The sequence below is a fragment of the Macrobrachium nipponense genome, chromosome 40, assembly GCF_015104395.2.
Source record: "Macrobrachium nipponense isolate FS-2020 chromosome 40, ASM1510439v2, whole genome shotgun sequence".
Taxonomy (NCBI): domain Eukaryota; kingdom Metazoa; phylum Arthropoda; class Malacostraca; order Decapoda; family Palaemonidae; genus Macrobrachium; species Macrobrachium nipponense.
The window spans coordinates 21,925,045-21,942,290 of record NC_061101.1 but is presented as its reverse complement, the minus strand read 5'-3'; the positions used below and the strand labels follow the sequence as shown (position 1 = coordinate 21,942,290).

Sequence of the window (17,246 nt, the reverse complement as noted above, 5' to 3'; positions counted from 1 at the left end):
AGAGAGAGAGAGAGAGAGAGAGATAAAAACGCATCAACATTATTCTCGTCGCCTATAACTGACATCATCTTCGAACGGTGAATGTAGGGGATATGGCCTTTACTTTTTTTAATTCCTATAAACGTTGGTCACATCCAGTTTTGTAGATTTCGGTGACTTTTATCCCTCCCGACATTACATCTGTATTGGATTTCGGGTGACGATGTTCGATTCATATGGAAGGGGCCATAGGCATAAACGTCATTGGCGAGCCATTCCCTCGTGGGTATTGCATACCGCCAAAAAGCATTCTGGTAGGAACACCGTGCATGTATTTTTTTTTTCATGAATGCATGTATGCATAAACTGCCATTTTTATCATTGCCAGTCCATGAGCGCACCTAAATATTAATGTTATTTAAACTCTTAGTCTTCGGCCCTAGAGGTATCATAGTAAAATGATGACCGAAGTCTTATTTAAAAGCATTACGAAGAAATAAAAAGAGAAACATGATTAAAGATACAACATAGAGGCGATAACAATAATTTTGTCAAGAAGCTACTACGTTTGTAAGTTTGACAAAATGATTCCTTGGAAATGATAATAATAATAATGTTAATAAAAATTTATGTAAGGCACTGGGCGATCTAGGGCTATAGGTTGACGTTCAAAGTTACTAAATGTTGTAGTTGAACAAAATAACAAAGACGATCTTTCCCTCGATTTGGAAAGCAACGAAAGTGCTTCATATGACCTTCCATCAAGATTCCTTGCAAATTTGGTATTGTGTGCGAGGTTCTGATATACTGTGAATAAACAGCGATACCCACCATTCAGCGTGAGCAAAAATAACTACAAATGCCCTTTGCTTTAGCTGCAAAATAATATTTGACTTCGAATCTGAATTTATACCGACCTTCAGAGCCTGTCAATTTAAAATTGGTTCATTTTTCTAAAATTTTGAAACAAATTATTAAAAGTATAAGGACTGAATACTTTAGATAAAAAAAATCGATTATTCAAAAAATAAATTTGATCTGACGATGTATAAAATAGCGGATTATGCAAATTACGAAATACATTCGTTAACAATAAAACTCGACACAGTACTGAACTGTGAAAATGACTAAAATTTGAACATTCGTCAACACACCAAAATAGCCCATTGCCTAAGCACAGTGCTATAGTAGATTCACATTAACCGTGCACCCGATGTCTAGGCTAGTCCCTTGCGACGCTCCTGATTGGCTGTTGACAAGCCAATGCTGGGAACTCTCAGCCTCTCTCGAGAGAGTTCACATAGGCAGGATGTATGGTCCAACTCTTTTTAGAGATACGACTTTCAAAAGTATCCCTGAGGAGAGGTGGAACATACATCCTGTCCATGTGAACTCTCGAGAGACAGAGTTTCAAGCCCTATGATTGGCTTATCAACAGACAATCAGGAGCGTCGTAAGGGACTGGCCTAGACATCAAATGCACGGTTGATGTGAATCTATTATAGTAGCATTGTCTAAAATAACAGGAAAAGAAACTCACTTAGTAGACTCTTCGTCACTCTACCAGTATTATAGCTTCCTTCATAACCTTGCAGTTAGTTGGGATGTAATACGTTGCCACCCTTCAATTATGACTTTCCACGATTGTGATTCCAATTATTGTTAGTATTTAAATTATCTTACAACGTGGTCTACTGCTGAAATTGATTTTGATAATATCGTTAATACTGACGAGGGCGTCGAGGTGAAATACCTTTCCAAATAAAACACAGGAGACTCATGGCAACTTTTATTTTGCATGATTATAAAACAATGTTATATAAATATTGCTGTATATTAAACAGATAAACAATGATACTAATCTTTACGTTCCACAGATATAACAATACACAGTGCTAAAACGCTAATTGTCTGCGCTTCCACTCTCTCTCTCTCCGCTTTTGGTGCTGCTGCTCGTTCGCCCATCTTTCCACACCCGACTAGTACCGACTTTTCATTTTTCCCTTCGGCCTCACTAAAGGAAGCCAAATCTAAACGCAGAACCAACGACGTTCAATGGCGGTCATTTTTCCATTTTTGTTTCCAACTTTTCTGCACTTTTCCCTCTTACTTCCTACAACGTTTGTGCCAATTAAGCAGCAGAAAATATCTCGAACCATTTCGACTTTTCTCAGCTAGCCTCCTAAAACCTCTACTATATTTCCTCGTTCCAGTCTTTGGTTTGTCTTGTATACATTCAAAGTAAACACTTAGATTAGAATTAGAAGACATTATTTTTTATTTTATTTTGGTGAACATATGAAATCCGAAGGATATTTCAACACTTTCAAGACTGATTTCACGAGTTACTGTCTCTATCTCAAAAAAAAAAAAAAAAAAAAAAAGTCATAAAAAAAGTCATCAGTCTAGCCTATGAATTATGATAGCAACTCTGCTAAAGATTTAGCACCATGCATATGACATAAGACTACCGTATCTGAAACGAAAAGCCACGGAGGGTTCGGGGTCTGGGACTGGTGTAAAAATAGACACATGCTTTACAAAAGGTAGGAGGGGAATCCATTGGCAGGGACATGATTAAGAAACAAGAAAACAAAAAGACACATCGTTGTCGTCATTCTTATTCTGCTCCTTTATTTTTTTCTAATATGCACCTCGGTAGGACATCCGGACACAAAAGCGTAGGTCCGGTAATAGTCTTATATGGATACATTCAGTTTGACTGTAGAGAGGGATAACTTTATTTATTCTCTCTTGCACAACCAAAATAATTCATAATTCGGTGCTGAGTTAGCGGGTTTTTTTTTTTTTCTTCAGAGCTCCTTGTTTTTCCAGAGGGTTGCCAAAGCTCATCTGAAAGAAAAAATTGAAAGGTCAGTAAAACATCATATTTTTATTTTTTCTATGGAAATGACTAAAATGGACATTGGGATTAGTTACTTGTCATACCCTTTTAATCGTCTTTGCGCTTTCCAGGTATTAATTAATTTATAAATAATTGTTGGATTCAGTTAGCGAAGATCCGTGTTTCCTTAACTGTACCGCTACTTTGAAAATTTTCTAAATTCAGTTTTGTCTATGGACTCCTCCAGAGTTAGTCTTTCCATGAAGACAACTGCTACAATTTCACCTTGAAAGTGACATCAGCTTCCAGCTGATGTTTTTACAGGATAAAGTGAACTTAAGGGAGTAAGCTTTTTCTTACTTGATAAAAACGTATTCGGAAAACGGAGTTTAGGAATTTGGTTCTTGCATCACGCCAGAGGCCAACGCGCTTGGGCAAGTGTATTTGGTTACTGAACATATTCAAGTATAAGGTATTAGTAGCTGGAAAGCATCAGATCTATGTAAATCGTATGTTCATTAACGGAGGAAAGGATAACCAAGATCACCAAGTAGAGTCGTAAGGCACACAAACATGGGAAACGAAGACGAATACATGACCTCATTAAAGCAAAAAAAAAAAAAAAAAAAAATAAATCCACATTGTCTTATTTTTAAATATCAATATCATCTGATAAAATATAACTCTTACATACTCCAAGCATTCAGTTTTTATGTACGTTATGAAAGTTATAGATCCTTCGTTTGATCCAGAACATAATTTTTACAAAAACTTTCCAGTCCTTGTTAGACCACAGAACACAATCTAAGACGAAATCAGGTTCTCTAATGCGACTTGCAAAACCTCAGAACTATGACAGGGCTGTGACGATGATCAAATCGTTAAAACTCTTAACAACATTTCCCAAATAATAGAATAGCAGAATTTTTCTTACTCAAACATATATGTATGTATGTATGTATGTGAAACCTTGAAATTTTATTAATCCGTACTCGGTAACAGATAGACAGGCAGTTATAAAGAGAATATGAGAATTAGATTTTGCTGGAACATCTCCCATAGTCCCTATGTGAAAGCTATAAACCAGATTGGTACATCCAAAAACTTTTTAAAAAACTAGAAATACTGTTTATTCGACGTTACTTGGGTAATGATTAGTTATTATTATTGTGTATAAATGACTTATACTTGATTAAGAAATTACTTATATAATTGATCGAGTAATTCCTTATTTAATGGCAGGAATGTTGGGAATTGGACTTTTTTTCTTGTAAGCTTCAAAGCCTTTAGAAAACTGCCTTCCTTATTTAACGGCGGTATTTTCATTATTAGAGGTCAATAATAATGTAAATGATTATTATTAGTTTTAAATGATTATTATTATTTCATTAATAATGCAGGGAATGTTATAAAGGGCACATAAGGATTCGGATTGGTAAATGAAGTATTACTGGAACACCTCCAACCCGGCCTGGCCGGGCATCATAATAATTCAGGGTTGCCGTTTTGAGGAATTTCGTCTATTAGTGTGGCTTTCTGGTGACATCTGGCAACCCCACGTGGCTTTTCCGACCACAGGCCACGGCACTGAAGAAAAAAATTCTTCACTTTGCCTTTTTATGTTTTATTATGAAAAATAAAGATATAAAACATATCCTGCTTATTTATACAAATGAAATTTATTGAAATCCTTTATTTTTCTTCGTCAAAAATACTTTATATTGAGCTAGTGACGTGTAGTTTTCTAACATCACGGTAAATAATTATACATCGGAAAATACGCATTCTAACCATTAAATCATAAATAAAGTAAAAAAATAAGATGAACTGCCTATGGTAACACTGCTGAAAGCCAATGTTGTGAAGAAAAAACGGCATCACTGCCATCATTCAGTCTCCATGAAAATCAACTCGACACATATCATACGCTTCACCTCCAATCCCTGTGATCAGTTTACTGCATCCACAGAGATAAAGGTAAAATAAGGTATCTATTTTGAAAAGCATCAACTCTTAGATAAAGTTAACTAAGAAGGCTTTTAAAATAATCTCTCTTGGCCCTTGCGTTTAGGCTTAGGGGTGACATGAGGCGGCCATATCTCACTCGATATCGGCCATTGATATTTCCAATTTTTAATTTTTTTTTTTATTTTGAAGGTGTTAAATCCGAGATAAAAGGGAAATGTGAAGGCATTTTATTTTCATGGTTTTACACGAAAGGGAGTTTAGACAAGAGCCTGGAACCCTAGGCTATGAGTCAAGTTCAAATGAGGCCATTTGCATATTCAATTGCATAGGATTGCATGAAATATCTATATACTCAATTTCAGTAATTGTTTTCATGGTTTTTAAACAAAGTGGAAGAGTTTAGGTAGAGCCTAGGACTGTAGTCAGTAGATCTAGGTAATAACTCTGCGTCGGGTATTTCTTTGGAAATTATAGTTTCCTATAGCTTGGGTTGCTTATTAAGAATTTACAGTTATTTTTGGGGGGCCGACTGTAATTAACCCCCAGGAGCTAGTACTAAACACAGCGAAATACATTTGACACCCCAATCCCCATGGTTGTCTTCGCTGGAACGTTGCTTGCAAGTCCGTGCATAGAATTACCCAAAGTATTGCATACAACATTTATATTAGCTTTTACCTAATGAGGATTTTCTTACTTTTGCCTTCAAAACTAAATTTAGATAGGTTTGTCATGAAACAAGGCTAGCACCTTATGTTAGCCAAGTATGTAGCTAAGTATGGAAGTAGTCATCAAATTCCATTTTCTTAATCAATTGCATAGAATTGCATACAGTATTTGTATATGAAGGTGCCAAATCTTAAAGTGAAATGCGAGGGCATTTAGTTATTTTCATGGTTTTACAAGAAATGCAATACTATTTTGGGTAAGAGCCTAGGACCTTGGGCCAGCACCCTAGCTCAGGGGTCAGTTCAAATGAGGTCAATTGCATAGGATTGCATGCAGTGTCTATATGAACAATTTCAGAAGTTATTTATATGATTTTTCACGAAATGGAATGGTTTAGGTAAGACCTAAGAAAGACCCTAAGACCTTAGGAGGTTAGCACCCTAGCTTAAGGTTAGGTCAAATGCGCTCATTTTCTTAGGGCATTTGCATATTCAATTGCTTAGGATTGCATGCAACATTTATACTTGCATTTTTAATTAAAATTTTCCTTAAATTATTTGAAAGCGCCAAATTTTGGATAAAGTTAATTGTGAAGACAGTGTTTTTTTAAAAAATATCTACACATTTAAATGCAAAAATTTACATTATTTGTAAACCTTAAAATAACAATGATAAAATGTTTCTGAAATTATGCCACCAAGTAGCAGAAACATCAGATCAAAAGAAGTCGAGGAGACAAGTTGCTGCATCCAGATCTGCAGAACTAATACAGGGAGGCCAGTCCAGCACCCTAACTAAGGGTAAGTTCAAAAGAGGCCGTTTGCAATCTCAATTCCATAAGATGCATGAAATGCCTATCTGCAATTGCAGTAGTTAATTTTTTTAACACAATGGGAATAAAGTTTAGAAAGGCTGAAATGAACCTTAGGCTACCACCCTAGGTTGGGTAAGTATTAAGGGTGTCAAATACAATTTTCATATTCAGTTGCATTGAATTGCATGCAGTATCTGTATTTGAAGGAGACAAATATTAGCTAAAGAGAAATGTGACAGTATTTGGTTATTTTCATGGTTTTACACAAAATATAAGTTCAGTAAGAGCCTAGGATCTTAGGTCAGTACCCTGGCTTAGGGGTAAGATCAAATGAGGCTATTTGCATATTTAATTGCATAAGATTGCATGCAATGACTGTGTATACAATTTCAGTAGTAGTTACTTAAGTGGGTTTACACAAAATGGAAAAGTTTGGGTAAGAGCATAGGACCTTAGGCCAATACCCTAGTTTGGGGGGAGGTTAGTTCAAATGTGGAGGCTAAGAGGACAAGACCGCTGCATCCAGATCAGCAGAAAAACCAGAACAGAGGTCAGACTGGAAGCTCAGAGGGCAAGGATTGCTGCATCCAGATCAGCAGGAAAACTGGAAGAATGAGGCCAGGCCAGGCCAGCACCCTAGCTAAGGGATAAGTTCAAGAGGCCATTTGCATGATCAATTATATAGGATGTATGCAACATTATATATACAATTTCAGTAGTTATTTTCATGGTTTTACGCAAAATGGAAACGTTTAGAGGTAGGTTGACATAAGTCTTGGAAAACCATCCTAGGTTACGTATGGAAGTTGTAGTCATTTTTAATGCAAACTTCATATTCAGTTGCATAGAATTGCGTGTATTGTTTGTATTTGAAGGAAGCATATCTTAAAGTGAAATGTGAAGGCATTCGGTTATTTTCATGATTTTTCAAGAAATGTAAGAGTTTAGGTAAGAGCCTAGGACCTTAGGTCAGCACCTTGGCTTAGGGGTCAGTTCAAATAAGGCCATTTGGATATTAAGTTGCATAGGATTAGATGCGATGTCTGTATGTGCAATTTCAGAAGTTATTTTAATGGTTTTAGACGAAATGTAAGTTTAGGTATGAGTCCAGGACCTTAGGCCAGTAATCAGCTTAGGGGCAAGTTCAAATTGGTAATTTTCTTAATCGTTTTGCGTGATCAGTTCCATAGGATTGCATGCAACATCAATACTTGCAATTTTAATAAGTTTTTTTTTCTATTTCTCTCCTCAAAATATTTGAAAGAGCTAAATCTTAAATTGTGAAAGCAGTATTTTTAAAAATATCTACGCATTCAAATGCAAAAATTAAAGCTATTTGTTAACTTTAAAATAACAATGATCAAATTATTTTTCAGAAAATATGCCACCAAAGAAACGGCCTATTATTGGGCCAAAGACTTAAGGAGCCAAAAGGAATGGAATATACAGGGCAGCAAAAACATCAGATCATGATATGGCCAGACTGGTAGGTCCGAGGACAAGAGTAGCTACATCGAGAGCAGCAGAAGGACAGGAACAGAGGGCATTCAGACTGAAAGTACAGAGGATGAGGAAAGCTGCATCCAAAACAGCAAAAGAACTGGAATAGAGGGAGGCCAGACTGGAAGTTCAAAGAACAAGACTTGCTGCATCTTGATCAGCAGAAGAACTGGAACAGAGGGAGGCCAGACCAGTACCATATTTAAGGGGTGAGTTCAAAAGAGGCCATTTGCATTTTTAGTTGCATAGGATGCATGCAATGTCTATATATATGCAATTTCAGTTTTCATGGTTTTACTAAAGATGGAAAAGTTTAGGTAGGTTGACATGAACCTTAGTCTACAACCCTAGTTTAGGTTAATATTCAGGGTGTCATATTAAATGCAATTTTCATACTATTCAATTGCACGAATTGCATGCAATATCTGTATATTTAAAGGCACCAAATATTAAAGTGATATGTGAAGGTTTTAGTTATTGTCATGGTTTTATACGAAATGGAAAAATAAAAGCCGTAGGCCAGCAACTTAGCTTAGGGGCAGGGCAAGTTCAAATGTGAATAATTTCTTATTCACAAGTCATTTGCATATTCAATTGTATAGTAATGCATACAACATACTTGCAATTTTAATAAGGATTTTCTTAATATTTATCTTCAAAAAGAGAGATTAGGTAGGTTGTCATGAACCTCAGGCTACCACCATAGGTTAGCCAAGTATGAAGGTGGTCATATTAAATGCAGTATTAATATTCACTTGCTTAGGACTGTATACAATATCTGCATTTGAATTTGCCAAATCTTAAATAAAATAAAATGAAGGTATTTCGTTTTTTTTTTGGTTTTACAAGAAATGGAATAGTTTAGGTAAGAGCCTAGGGTCTTGAGCCAGTACCCTAGCTTTGTGGTAAGTGGAAATGAGGCATTGCATATTTAATTGCATAGAATTGCATGCAATGTCTATATGCGATTTTAGTCATTTTCATGGTTTTACACGAAATGGAAAATTAGAGAGTTTAGGTAGGCTATCATGAACCTTAGGCTACCACCATAGGTTTAAGTATGGAGGTGGTCATATTAGATGCAATATTTGTATTTGAAGGTTCCAAATCTGTCATAAAATGTGAAGCATTAACTTATTTTCATGGTTTTACACGAAATGTAAAAATTTAGGTAAGAGTCTAGGACCTTAGGCCAGCACCCTAGCTTAGGGGTCGCCTAATTTAAAATCCAGTGATTTTCTCAGGCCATGTGCATCTTCAGTTGCATAGCATTGTATGCAACATTTAATTTTGCACTTTTATGGAAGATTTTTCTTATTTTTAGCCCTCAAAATATTTGAAGGTGCCAAATTTTAGATCAAGTTAATTATGAAGGCATTGTCTTTTAAGAAAATACCTATGCATTTAAACGCAAAAATTAAAATTATTTGTAAACCTCAAAATAACATTGAACACATTGCTTTTCAGAAAATGTGCCCCCACAGAAATGGCCTTCATTGAACCAAAGACTCCAAGAGCCAAATGGAATGCAGCGTACTGGGCAGTGGAAACATCAGATCAGGAGAGATACCAGACTGGAAGTCCAGAGGACAACAGTTGCTGCATCCAGAGCAGTGGAAATACTGGAACAAAGAAAGCCACACTGGTAGATCTAAGGATGAGATTAGCTGTATCCAGAGCAGCAAAAGGATCGTAACAGAGGGAGACCAGACTGGAAGTCCAGAGGCTGAGAGAAGCTGCATCCATCCAGAGCAGCAGAAGCACCGGGACAGAGGGAGGCCAGACTGGTATATCTGAGGATGAGAGTAGCTCAACCCAGAGCAGTAGATGGCCCGGAATAGAGGGAGGCCACCCTCTGAAATATGAAGGCGACAATCTCAGGAGTTAGAACTCAAGGAACGTTCTATCACAGATTTTAAAAAAGCAGTATTCTATTGCAGGGTGGATGTCAGTTATCACGAGCACCCTTGTGCGTCCATTGGAAAGTTGGACAGTGTTTGTCAGACAAGCACTGCAACGCCTTCAAGTGGAAAGAAGAGGGTCCAGGACTGCTGCAGCATGGAAAGGTGTTTTTGTCACTTTTGGTCAGTACCCAATCCACTGCAATTACTCATGTCAGGAGATAGGACCACTTCTCGAAATTTCCTTGAAAACATATGAAAGTACAACCCTTGCGACCACTTTCTGAAATTTCTTTGAAAATAACTGAAAGTACTACCTGTTTCCAAATGACATCATTCGGTACAAACAGATATTCACAAAACAGGCTAAATGTCCACCTTAAAAGTTCAAGGTCAGATTTACCATGCCTTTGGAAAATAAGCCATCCTTCTTGACCTCCAGGAGTTCCTTCACAAGCGCCATGCCTACGTCACCATCTTCAAAACACCCCTGGAACTCATGACCACAGAGAACCACATGATCAGGGATCAGACTGGACATGAAACCTGTGGGGAACACGAAACATGTTTCAGTGTCCCACCTTCATTGAAGTGGCCGTGGTAATGGTTGGAAATAACTTCACTACATTCGGACCTATCAGCTACATCCACCTCCTAGATGCCATCGCCAGTAACACCAATCAAAGGGAGTAGGGACAAGTGGTCATCTTGCCCATCAACAAGTCATCAGAAGTCCCAGGCATATGTACCAGTACACCCGAGATGCAATGACTTACACGAGGAGGTATGGATATCTGGACCTTTTCATCACCTTTATGTGCAACCTGAAGTGGTTAAGAAATTCAGCATCAACTGCTAACTTGGCAGTCACCTTATCACCGGGGGAACTTGGCAAGATGGTCGACATAATCATCACCAAGTTGCACATCTTGGGAGAAATCCAGTGCTGGATGTACACCATCGAGTGAAAAAAGCATGGCCCTCTCCACGCTCTCATGCTGTTCTGGTTCCAGCGGAAGATCCAGTCCATCAGTTGTCACCAAGAATATGATATGATCCATGGTCCCTGTGGTTCATGGCTAAAACAAGAATTATTCAAAAGTTTCTGAAGAAGCTCATCAGTGAAATAGGAAGAGACAGCTACCCCTTCTACTGAAGGCAAAAATCAGGAGCTGGCAGGTTCATGGGAAAGATTAACATGAAACTTGGCCAGGATACCAGCAAGTTCAGGTGGACAACAGACGAGTTTTTCTGTGCAATCCACTCCTCTCAAAGATGTTCCAAGCCCCCATCAATGTTGTTCAGTGAAGTCTTATCGAGTGCACCTGCAAGTGAAGTGACCAAGTAGTGTTCGAGATACAGACAGACCAGCCCATCCAGGACGAAGTGCAAGCCCTCCAGCTTAGCAGGTACATCAGCAGCAGTGAGGCCACTTGGAGAATCTTGAGCTTCACATCCACAACAGATACCCAACCACCCTGCAGCTCAGTGTTCACTTGGAAAATGGTCAGGGTTTACTTCAGGCCAGATGGGTTCCAACCAGAGAAAATGCAGGCCCACCCAACACCACCTTGATGGCCTTTGAGCTTTGTGTCAGGAAAGATCCGTTTGCAAAGATGCTACTTTACTGTAAACAGAGTACTACACATGGGATCCCAGCAGCAAAAAGTTCAGGAGCAGAAAGCAGGGCATACTGGTACCTTGGGGTGTGTATACACAGTCCATCCCTCCAGCGTCAAATATTTTTACTTTACAATGCTTCTGCATGTTGTGCAGGAACTCGCATCATTCGCAAGTTGGATGGTCAGGCCAGCAAAACTTGAAGGGAAGCCTGTGAAAGGTGATGGTCAGGCCAGCAAAACTTGAAGGGAGGCCTGTGAAACGTGAGAGTTGGGCTGTATCATTTGGGGAAGTGCACCATGGCCAGTAAATGAGGTTTCAAGGCTTAGGACCTGAGGAGCAAGAAGGCTATCATGGGGTGTCACTGTTCTTTTGGCTGGGGACTTTAGCCCAACCTTGCCAATGATTATCTGGGGGCAGAACTGACGAAATGAACACTTTCCTTAAGATGCCTTGCCTTTGGAGAGGAGTTCAAAGGTGACCACGAACATAAGGGTGCAGTTGCCTGGCAATTTTCTGCCTGCTCTCCTACCACTCCATTGGGATCCATAACAACATCGATGAAGTCGTCAGTTACCCAGTGGAATTCCTGAACTTCTTGGATCTCTATCTGGGTATTTGCCTCATGTCCTCAACCTGAAAGTTGGTGCACCAAGCCTCCTGCTTGAAACCTGCTTTGTCCAAAGTTGTACAACAGGACATATCTGATCAAGACCTTTCTTCCAAACATAGTTGAGGAAGAGGAGAAGGAATCTTCATCCTCTGATTCCTGACAATTTGCCATTAAGAGCACCCAATTTCCTGCTAGGCTCTCTTTCCCAATGACCATCAGCTAAGTGCAAGGTGGTAGGCATCAGCTTGTAAAAAGAGCCATGCTTTGCTCACGGCCAGTTTTATGTCTTCTGTTCTAGGGTTAGAACTCCTAAGATTCAATACTTTCTGGAGGAAAAACCAAAAAATTCTTGAGTGACCTTACCGTTTATAAACTTCTGCCTTAACTCTGAAATATCTAGGTTGCTTATTATAGTAGTTATATATTCCATCCCCAGGATGTCTAATAATCCCAAACCTACTTTACTGGTTCTGTACTTCTTAATATAGTGCTTTAAATAAATATGTTTGTCAAAACCGCACCACGAGTTACTTCCTTTTTAAGGTAAAATGATCAACATGCTAATTCAGAGTATTCCATGGCAACGGATATGTTGTATTATTTTCAAACTACAGATTAACGAACGTTTTGTGCTAAGGGGACATACTACTAAAATATGATAACCCAGAGAATTTTCTTGAATTTCCCAATGAAGTGAGAATAATAATGCCCTTCTTGAAGGTTTGGAGTTCGCTGTACACGGGTTTCCTTGGGCATTTTCATATGCAAGCAGACCACAAGCATTTGAAAGATTTGCATCTTTGAATAGAGAAGCTATGAGAATTAAGAGCAAACTGAAACATATTTAGAATGCAAGTCCTATCTTGCAAAAGTCTCGAGTCTAGTATTAATTAGTCATATACCAGACACTGACTCATTCGCAAGATATGACTTGCGTTCTAAATATGTAACCATTTTCTCTGATTCTCATAGCCTCTTTTTAAAGACTCAAATCTTTCGAATACCTATGGTCATATCAACCTTTTTACTTCCCGAATGTTATTTTCTACCTTCGGCTGTAAGAGGGCATGGAATAATGGCTCGTCCTGTCACATGAAGATGCCCAGGAAACCCGCATACAGCCAAATTTCCAATCTTCAAGGAGGGGAAAGACACGATGATTCTCACTTCCTTGGGAATTCATGGAAATTCTCTCTGGGTTATCATATTTTAGTTTTACGTTCCCTTAGCACAAAACTTTCGTTAATCTGCAAAGTTTGAAATTGATACAGCATATCCATTAGAGAATGTAATCAAATTGTACAAAGTTGGGAAGTGGCCAATTTTAATGTCCACAAACACGTTACAAACTCGTAGGAAATGAGGTGAGGAGGTATTAAACAAGAAAAATTATGAAGATGGTCGTCATATATGAGCTTGAAGAATCTTAGTTGCTGGAGAAAGAACACGTAAAGGGGAAAGTTTTAAAATAGACGAGGATACATTGTAACAATAAGATAAAACTTGTAAACAGATTATATATCTAACATAAATACTTTGCAGGTACATCAACGAAATGATTGCAGTAAATCCATAGGTGACTGAAAAAAAATTGAATATGACTTATGCAATATACATTTCATGAGAAACATTCGATGTGTCAAACATAAGTTAATAGAAAACGAAATTTAGAACCGACAAAAATACTGTGCTGAAACATTCGGATGACTTACATATCAACTAAAAATCTACTATTCCTGGTATTTATAACAGAAAATCTTAAATCCCAAACAACAACAACTGGTGTTGTAAACCAGAACTTGCATGAGCTTTGATTCTGACATGAAAATTAATTACAAAATGTCTTTCATTTACCATCATAGCGTTAACAATTTTTCTTTCTCAAACGACAATCTAAGGCAATGAACTGCAAGATGCCGAGTCTGCCATTTTGCGTCATCTAGACTAATGAAAAGGCTTGCAATATTAAACAAAATAATTTGCAACGTCAAATATAGTTCCGGAAGAGTTCCTTGAAGTGACCTACATGTCCATGTTTCTTATTACGATAACAAATGCTTGATCAAGTTTGCTAAAATGACAAACATACACTCCTCACTAAACCTAAACACACTTGGCCTTTGGTCTAAATTTTATATTCAACTCAACTAAACTAAAACACACCTACTAAGCATAAATACATCCCCAGCTAAACTAGAACACACACCCCCCACCCCCCTTAGCGCCTCAGCGGCGTGGTTGGTATGGTATTAGCGTTCCACCTCGGTGGTCGCGGGTTCGATTCTCGGCCATTCCATTGAGGAGTGAGAGATGTGTATTTCTGGTGACAGAAGTTCACTCTCGACGTGGTTCGGAAGTCACGTAAAGCCGTTGGTCCCGTTGCTGAATAACCACTGGTTCCATGCAAGGTAAAAGCACCATACAAACAAATACAAAAGAAAACACCCCCTCCAAATCTAAACACCCGTCCCACCAAATCTAGGCACAACCTCCCACTAACAAAACGCACCCCACGCTAAACCTAAACATATCCACCACTAAACAACCCCCCCAAACCTTTATGCACCTCATTAAACCTAAACTCACCCCCAATAAATTTAAACACACCCTCTGCTAAACCTAAATACATTCCCACTAAACCTAGACACACTCATCCACACTAAACCCAAACATACCCCCGACTAAACCTAAGCATAAACCTTGATACAGAATTAATAATCACAGGAAAGAAAATATTTTTCAATATATTTGTAAGGTCTCTAGTAGATGAAACGGGGTATGATAAACCCTTAGAGTTTATTTATTCTAAGTTACAAAGGTGAGGCCTGGGGGCTGAGAATGAGGGCAGGGTACATGCTTGAAACCTTCCCCATTATCTAAGTTGGGTCAAATGGTGAAGCTGTTCGGATTCTCTCTCCCCCCTTTCCCTCTCTCTCCCCTCCCCCTTCTCTCTCTCTCTCTCTCTCTCTCTCTCTCTCTCTCACACACACACACACACACACACACACCTACCTCTGTAAACCATTTTCATGAGGGGAAATGTTGCATAGGAAAACTATAAAAAAAAAATCACGGCCCTGTCTATTTCAGTATTATGCTTAATTCGAGACGGGAAGAAATTAGGCAAATTAATATGATTATAATGAAAAACAGACTGAGGCATGGAGAGAAATATCCTGAATTTAAAACAGAAAATTCCCTAATTGCCTACTTCCTGATTTTGAACGAATTACTTTCGACGTTTAATGAAGTCTACCAGGGAGAAGCCTAGATCCCTTCTTCAGTATTCTGACACGATCTTCCCTCCCGGAATACACTTCCCTGAAACAAAGGTCGGAAGGAACATGAATGAAAACTGGTGACATCCGCGCTACACAAACACTGCAGGATAAATGAGTTGAAACTGCTACGACTCGAAGTGGGGGGGGGGGGGCGCTTGGATTATGAGGGACTGGCGAGGTAGTAGGAACGTTCGAAATTAACGGTCAATGACATGCTTAGGAGAGTCCCACGAGTTCAATCGTAAGTTCTTTGGATGGATTTCTTGGGCAAGCCTAAGATTAACCGCTTATTTTGTGATGTTGGGGGACGGAAGAGTTGAACTGGAAATTTTGTTTCCATCTGATAAGGTATGCTGTATGCAGATTTATAGAGATACATGTTCTTTACTGCTGTTGAGAGAGAGAGAGAGCATTAATGCTTGATCCAGTTTCAATCTCTCAAGGAGTATGAAGCAAACTTAAATGGCTTGTCCCAGAGAGAATTAGCCTTGATTAAAACGTCGTGCCAATGCAATGCTGAATAAAACTGTGAAAATACCAAGATGCTAGAGTTTAGGAAAAAAAAAAACTCAAACAAAAAGAGCTTAATCAATGATATAACTGATGAGGCCATATAGGAGACCAGTAAAAAGTGAAGAAACCAATGAACTAACAAACACCGACTTTACTTTGTTTACACAGAAGCAAGCACAAATAAAAAAATATCCAATTACACAAATACTAAGCTGTCAATGGAGAATAAATATGGCAGACTCTAAAATGAATGGGCAATGTAAATAAACCGAGAAAATTCAGCAGTTATCTTACACGTAAGTAAACGCAATATAAAAACTGAAGCAGAGAAAGCTGCATCTGAACATAAGCAGACTTGGTTAAGCCTTCGCAGCCACCTTCCCCCACCCCCCTCCTGCCCTTATTTTAGTCCGTCAGTCTGCAACAATAACAAGAGCAAGAATTGGCCGAGTGGAAATTGCCCAGAGGCGCAGAGACGGCTCGCCGGTGCAGACAAAGGAAACGCGCGCTTTGCATGATCTTGAGTGAACCGAATCTCTCGCAGAAGTAATGAAGTGTGATGAGACCTTTTACATGCAAAGTGAGATACAAGAGCCGAGCGAAGGATTTGTGGGGGGACGTCATAAGGATCAAGGGCCATAAGCTACGAAAGACTTACGATTACGGGGGAATATAATTATGAAATATGGATGGTACTCGACGGGACAAAGTAGGGTTTGGGATCATGGACGAAAATGAAGTTACATATGAAAGGACCTTTCAGTTTCTTTCTTTTTTTCCCTTAAGCAAATAGTAGCAGATGGGCTATTTAATAGCCTTCATTACTGAAAATTAGGTGATGAACAATTCTTTCTTACTCTTAAACACTGACGGACTATAGAGTTCTTTTTCAAAATTACATTAAAAACCCGATAGTAAATATCTTTATTGTACTGTTGTCTCTAAATAACGAACAAATACAAATCCCATCTATCAAGCAAGGTAACGTAATGGTAGGATTTCTTAACTGCAACTGAGCTCCGGTTCATTCGTCATGGCGCATTTACACTGCACTGCATTTTGATAAAAATCGAGAAGTCGAGTTTTCATGTTCATCAGCAGCGAACTCTACAAGATCCTTAAACATTCTGTCTACAACACCCTGAGGGCTTTTTGAAAGGCAGAAATGTCAGGAAAAGGTGCACGTCAGTTACAAGAACAGCAAGTCTTTTCGCCAGTGCTGAACCAACTTGGTATGATTATCCAAACGGGAGACTTAGATGAGGTAAAGACAGCTGTGTTATACTATAGTATTCACTTAGCTCCCTATATGTTCTTGAACACTTTGGTGGGGGGGAGCTGGAGTCTGCAGAAATATAAACTAATTTACCCCTTCTAACTTTCTTATAAAGTTTAGGAATTCAAAGGGGAAGCTAATAAAAAAAGTATTGAAAGCACAGTTGACAGAGAGAGAGAGAGAGAGAGAGAGAGAGAGAGAGAGAGAGGGGAGAAGAGAGAGAGAGAGAGAGAGAAGCGCTGAAAGCTAAACTACACAAGATTTTTC

General features: G+C 38.6%; 1 protein-coding gene and 1 long non-coding RNA gene across 4 annotated transcripts in view; one reads left to right on the top strand and one right to left on the bottom strand.

The window, feature by feature from the left end:
* Positions 1-1,753: 1,753 nt before the first annotated feature.
* LOC135211981 (tyrosine-protein kinase RYK-like) overlaps positions 1,754-17,246 on the bottom strand; it is a 451,093-nt gene continuing 435,600 nt past the window's right edge. Inside the window, exon 15 of the mRNA XM_064245244.1 lies at positions 1,754-2,832. The gene's annotated coding sequence lies outside the window, so the exon portion shown is untranslated. The remainder of the gene's footprint in view (positions 2,833-17,246) is intronic.
* LOC135211983 (uncharacterized) lies at positions 3,880-12,447 on the top strand. 3 transcript variants are annotated; one of them, XR_010313795.1, is made up of 4 exons: positions 3,880-4,801; positions 6,163-6,261; positions 7,652-7,984; positions 9,243-12,447. It is a non-coding gene; the product is annotated as an uncharacterized LOC135211983 (long non-coding RNA). The 3 variants fall into 3 exon arrangements; XR_010313796.1 differs by having other exon boundaries at positions 3,880-4,811; positions 6,166-6,261; XR_010313794.1 differs by having other exon boundaries at positions 3,882-4,801; positions 6,166-6,261; positions 9,243-12,446.